At 47.6% G+C, this 5,878-nt stretch overlaps 1 protein-coding gene across 6 annotated transcripts in view; it reads right to left on the bottom strand.

Annotated features, from left to right (window-relative positions):
• PHF20 (PHD finger protein 20) overlaps nt 1-4,104 on the bottom strand; it is a 204,453-nt gene extending 200,349 nt beyond the window's left edge. The window contains exon 1 of one of the 6 annotated variants that reach the window (XM_025214660.1): nt 3,877-4,104. The gene's annotated coding sequence lies outside the window, so the exon portion shown is untranslated. The remainder of the gene's footprint in view (nt 1-3,876) is intronic. The other 5 variants (XM_006032917.3, XM_006032918.3, XM_006032916.3 and 2 more) reach the window with 5 other exon arrangements.
• Nucleotides 4,105-5,878: the final 1,774 nt, after the last annotated feature.

The following is a 5,878-nucleotide window of genomic DNA, read 5'->3' as shown; positions in this document are numbered from 1 at the left end:
TTGGAGTACTGCGTGCAATTCTGGGTGCCACACTTCAAGAAGGATGCGGATAACCTGGAGAGGGTCCAGAGAAGGGCCACTCATATGGTTATGGGCCTACAGACCAAGCCCTACGAGGAGAGACTAGAGAAACTGGACCTTTTCAGCCTTTTAGATTGGACATTAGGAAGAACTTCTTCACAGTTAGAGTGGCCAAGGTCTGGAACGGGCTCCCAAGGAAGGTGGTGCTCTCCCCTACCCTGGGGGTCTTCAAGAGGAGGTTAGATGAGGATCTAGCTGGGGTCATCTAGACCCAGCACTCGTTCCTGCTTATGCAGGGGGTCGGACTCGATGATCTATTGAGGTCCCTTCTGACCCTAACATCTATGAATCTACTGAGGTCCCTTCCGACCCTAGCATCTATGAATCTATGAACCTCCCGGAGTAACAAGGAATAACAGCCATAAGTTGTTTGAGAGTAGGTTCAGGCTGGACATTAGAAGACACTATTTCAGTCAGGGCAGCTAGAATCTGGAAGCGACTTCCAAGGGAAGTGGTGCTGGCTCCTACCTTGGGGTCTTTAAGAGAAGGCTTGACAATTACCTAGCCCCCACCAGACAAGCTGCTCACGGCTTGGTCCCCAGCTCTGCTTCAGCTATGCAGTGCTTGCCCTTGCCCCTGCTCCACTCACTCCCTCCTTCACTCCTGGGGCCGCAATCTGCCCCCTGCCACATACCCCTTCCCTCACAACAGACTTACCGGCTAGACCCAGCTGCTTTCCATGTTGCTGGGCTGCACTCCTGGCCGCCTGCGTCCTGCGCTGCAGCTGCGCATACCTAAGGCATTTATTGGCCACATCAGCCAATAAACAGCCGGTTGCCAATAGTCAATTTTCCTTATATCGGTGTCAATCTGATATGGGACCAATGTATCAGTGCACCTCTAATGCTTATCAGTTCAATCTATGCAGCTTAGACTAACCTGCAAAGATTGAAATCAATTCAGTCTCGGGCTTTTTGACAGTCTGTACTTATCCTAGGAGGTATGGAAGGAAAGAGATGGCATCAGTGACACAGACAGCATAGTTAGGAGAGGAGTTAGTAGAGGTAGGACTGTTTCATCATTATGAGGGGCTGGAAGGGAGCTTGCAAGATCATCGGGTTCAGCCCCCCTACACTAGGCAGGAAAGACAACTGGGGTCAGGAGACCCCCAGCGAGCAACCATCCAGGTCCCCTCTTGAAAATTTCCAGGGTAGATGACTGCACCACCTCTAGAGGGAGCTTATTCTAGTCTGGACACCCTAAATGAAGAAGTTTTTCCTAGTGTTAAGCCTGAAATGGTCTTCCAAGAGTTTGTGGCCATTACTCTTGGTTCCCCCCAAGGGTGCCCTGGTGAACAGTTGTTCGCTGAGCCCTTGATGTATTCCCCTGATGTAGCAGTAAGCTACTACCAAGTCCCCTCTCACCGTTTTCTTTTTTAGGCTAAGCACCCCAGGTCCCTCAGCCTATCCTTGTATGGCTTGCCTTGCAAGTTTCTGATCATATGGGTGCCTCTTCTCTGGACTCTCTCAAGCTTTTTCATGTCCTTGTTGAAGTGCAGTGCCCAGAACTGGACACGGTACTCCAGCTGCAGTTTCACCAATGCTGAGTAAAGTGGAAGAATCATTTCCTTGGTTTTGGTCGAGATACATCGGTTGATGCATGCCAAAGTACTGGTTTGCTCTGCTGCCCTGCGTCCCTTTCAGTTGTGGTGGCACCACCGAGCCTGTAAGTACGTTGGGGATTGTTAGTCCCAAGATGGAGCACTTTACACTTCTCAATGTTGAACTTCATCTGGCTCAGATCTGCCCAACTTGCTACCCTGTCCAAGCCTGCCTGTATCTGCAGCCTAGCTTCCTGCATGACCACACCTCCCCATAACTTGGTGTTGTCTACGAACTTGCCAGTGAGCTCTTCACCCCCACATCCAAATCATTGATAAAGATGTTGAAAAGCACTGGACCAACCACAAACCCCTAAAGGACACCACTGGCCACTTGTCACCAGGATAAAACAGATCCATTCATTAGAATTCTCTGGGTCCTACCCCACAGCCAGCTTCCTACCCACCTGTCTAGCAGTTAAGCCCACAATCCTCCAATTTTCCCATGAGAACATCACAGGATACCAGATCAAAGGCCTTTTGGAAGTCTAGGTATACAATATCAACCTCCTCTCTCTTATCCAGGTGGGGAGCTATCTGGTCATAGAAGGAGATGAGGTTGGTAAAACAAGACCTGCCCACAACAAAGCCATGCTGGCTGTCACTCAGAATCCTACCTTCTACAAACATATTGCACATAGACTCCTTAATGAATTTTTCCAGGATTTGCCCTTAGAAGTTAGGCTAATTGGCCTACAATTGCCCAGGTCCTCTCTCCTCCCCTTCTTGAAGATGGGCACAACACTTGCCTTCTTCCAGTCTTCACGGACTTCCCCCAAGCACCATGAGTTTTGGAAGAGTTTCATCAGAGGTCCCATGATGACTTCAGCCAGTTCCTTCAGTACTCTTGAGTGAAGTTCATCCCATCCTGCTGACTTGTAAATGCTAACTTTTCTAATTGATAATGCACCAGCTCAACGTCAACAGTAGGAAGGCGGTCATTCCCACCATGCCCGTTCTGAACCTCATCTAGCATGATTTTCCTCTTAGTCCAGTGAAATACCAAAGCAAAGTAGTTGTTCTCAAGTCTCTCACCAAATTGTCTCCTTTGGCCAGGACCAAGTCTAGGAGAATGTTACCTCTGGTTGGCCCACGCACTTCCTGAGTCAGATAGAGCTCTTCAATACAAGTCAGGAAACAATGCAACTGATCCGACTTAGCCACGTGTTCCTCCCAAACGATGTCTGGGTAATTGAAGTCACCCATGATAACCATGTCCCATGCACACATGGCCTCTGCCATTTTGAAAGAATTCCAGATCAAGCTCCTCCCCCTGATTCGTGTCATAACCCAATGATTTTAGTGCCTCGGCACGGTGGAATTTTCCCGCCACATGAGAGTCTCTGTGCACAGCAAAAGTTTTCTGTTGCAATAGAAAACTCCGGTGCAAGAGAGTTCCCGCCATTCGTATGCAAATTTGTGTCCTACTATTGACCAGTTCTAAATTTTATTCCTACGTGGCGGCTAGCGACTGGCTTGCTGGCCGTATAAAATTCTGTGCGAATTCCGCCCCAGTCGGAGAACTTTGAGCACGCTGCAGAGTGACTTTGAAGATTCCTGACTTGTGGCTGAGCTAATCGATATCCTGATCAACTATCGATTTTTCTCCCCGTCACCGAGCGCCATCCCTCGACGTACCCTTTTTCCTGCATGCCTAGTTCGTTTACAGATTCGCTGGCCTGAGTCTTGCCAGCGAGCAACTCGTGTAATTATTTAAGCAACTGGACCACCTGCGTTGCGGCTACTAGCGGCGTAAGTAAAGCTTTTTTGCAACCAATACGCTTTGTCTGCCTCTCCATTCACCAGCCCGCCCAACGGCCAAGCAATTTGTAGATCACCTCAAGTCGGCTCCAGCCATCTGAGACAGTTTGGTGGTCTGTAGTATACACCTACATTTAGGTCTCTCTCACCTCCCCCCGTAGTTTGACCCAGAGGGTTTCTAACCACTCTTCTTTGGAGCCAATGTCAGCCTCCAAGGAGATTTACTGCTCCCTCACAGAGTGCTCCACCTTTCTTCTCTACTCTGTCCCTTTTGTGCAGGGTGTAGCCATCTACGTCTACGTTCCAATCACGTGAGGAGTCCCACCACGTCTCTGTGATCTCTATTAGATTGTAATGCCCACTGGAGAGGGGGCGTTACAACCTACTGCCCACAGGCCAGATCTTGTCCACTGAATCCAGTAGTGTTCATTTACCAGGTGTTTTGTGTTATCTGACAGCAGGTTTCTTGTTTACCACCTTGTGCTGTGCCCAGGCACTTCAGCATGCTGTACCATGGATGGCCTACAGAAAACAGCAGCAGTAGGGAGAAACAGTGATGACAACAATAGATGATTCCTTGCAACTGCCTGCCTTTGACCCAAGCTGGCTAACTCTGACCTGCCACTGGCAAACATTGCTGATCTTTGCGACAGGATAACCAAGTTCAGGCAGTCCCTTGGACTTACAACACAATTGGTTCCTGGAAACCACGTCTTAAGTCGAAACGTTGTAACAGGGAACCAATTTTCCTATAGGAAACAACGTTATAAATGCATGATTGGTTCCTGAACCAAGGCCTGATACCCTATTTTCACCAAAAATAACCCCGAATTTTGTACTCAAATCAATTATAAAAGAGTAATATAGCTACATTAATGTATTTATATTGTAAATAGCAATCATATTGATTGGGAACAACTGCTTTGAGGTGACTCTGCTGAACTTTTAAAAAGGCTCTTGGCTGGAGTCTTCTTAGGAGTCTTAGCAGACAGGGCTTCTGAAAAACCTGCAGCCTTCTTTAAGGAAGTGTCCAAGGAAGTTTGGACAGATGTTCTCCAGGGAGATGGGTGATGCAGCAAACTTGTTCACTGGCGTGGCATCACATCACAGCAAGTGCTGTACAGTCAAAACTGATGTCAGAAAGTTGAAACGGGATGTCAATTTTAAAAACATTTCAAGTGCAAAATGTTGCCACTCGAAGACTGCCTGTATGTCTGCAAGGAAGGAGGAGGGATTGGGGGCGGGGGTTAAACCTTCTACATTCCACATCTCTGCCAATATGAAGAAATCAGTTTATAACACAAATTGTAATTTTGCATTTATTTACCCTTACAACAAATAAGAATGGTATCAGTGGTATAAACTAAAGAACCCAGAAAAAATTCAAATGATGTGCAACTATAAACAGTGGAACTTCAAAGGCACAATCACAACTGATTTACAGCAAGCTAAACAAGAGTAGAGATTTACATAGCTACTCTGTAGAAATTTACTATGCCCAGGCTCTTCCCCCAAGGTAAACAAAAGCTAGCCCACAGCAGCTTATTCCTCTTCCACTAAAACTAAAGCTACCATCAGTTGATTTTCACCAAGCATAGTAGAAGGCAGGGTAGGGTGGCACCTGAGAGACTAATTCAGAAAGGTATAAGCTCTTGTAGGCAACAGCCTGCTTGGTAGATGCTATGAATGGACCATGTGGTCCAAGACACAGACTAGATCATTGGTGCTCAAGCTTTTGCTCCCCATTGGTCAGATGGGCGACATGGGGCTGGTCCACAGGCCGGATCAAGCCCTGGAGTCCAGCTCCACTCCCCACCTGCCCAAAGTGCTGGGATCAGGCCTGGGGCCTGGTAGTGCCTGCTCCCACCTCTTGCATGCCAGGATCACCAATAAAGCAAACCTCTCCTACTCAATTTGCCAAATGCAGTTGTATAGTACCCACTATACTAAGAAACTTGCTTTAAGATCTTTATATTATTTCATAGATTTCATAGACATTGGGCTGGAAGGGACCTCGGAAGATCACCGAGTCCAGCTCAAAGGGCAGGAAGTTAGCAGGAATCATAGGATCCCAGCAAGATAAACATCCAAATGTCTCTTGAAAGCATTCAAAGTAGGTGCTTGAAACATCTCCAGCGGCAGTTTATTCCAAACCTTGGGGCTCAGACAGTAAAGAAGTTCTTCCTTATGTCCAGCCTGAAACGGTCCTGGAGGAGTTTGTGACCGTTTGACCTTGTCATCCCCTGGGGTACTCTGGTGAACATACATTGCCCCAGATCCTGATGAGCACCCCTTATAAACTTATAGGTGACCACCAGATCACCCTTGAGCCTGCGCTTTTCCAGGCTGGAGTCCCATAGCTCTCAGCCTCTCATCATAAGAGCTGTTTTCCTGACCTCTGATCATGCACATGGCTCTCCTCTGCATTCTCTCAAG

Source organism: Alligator sinensis, unplaced genomic scaffold, assembly GCF_000455745.1.
Source record: "Alligator sinensis unplaced genomic scaffold, ASM45574v1 scaffold249_1, whole genome shotgun sequence".
In the NCBI taxonomy this organism is placed as follows: domain Eukaryota; kingdom Metazoa; phylum Chordata; order Crocodylia; family Alligatoridae; genus Alligator; species Alligator sinensis.
This window is presented reverse-complemented; position numbering and strand designations above follow the sequence as displayed.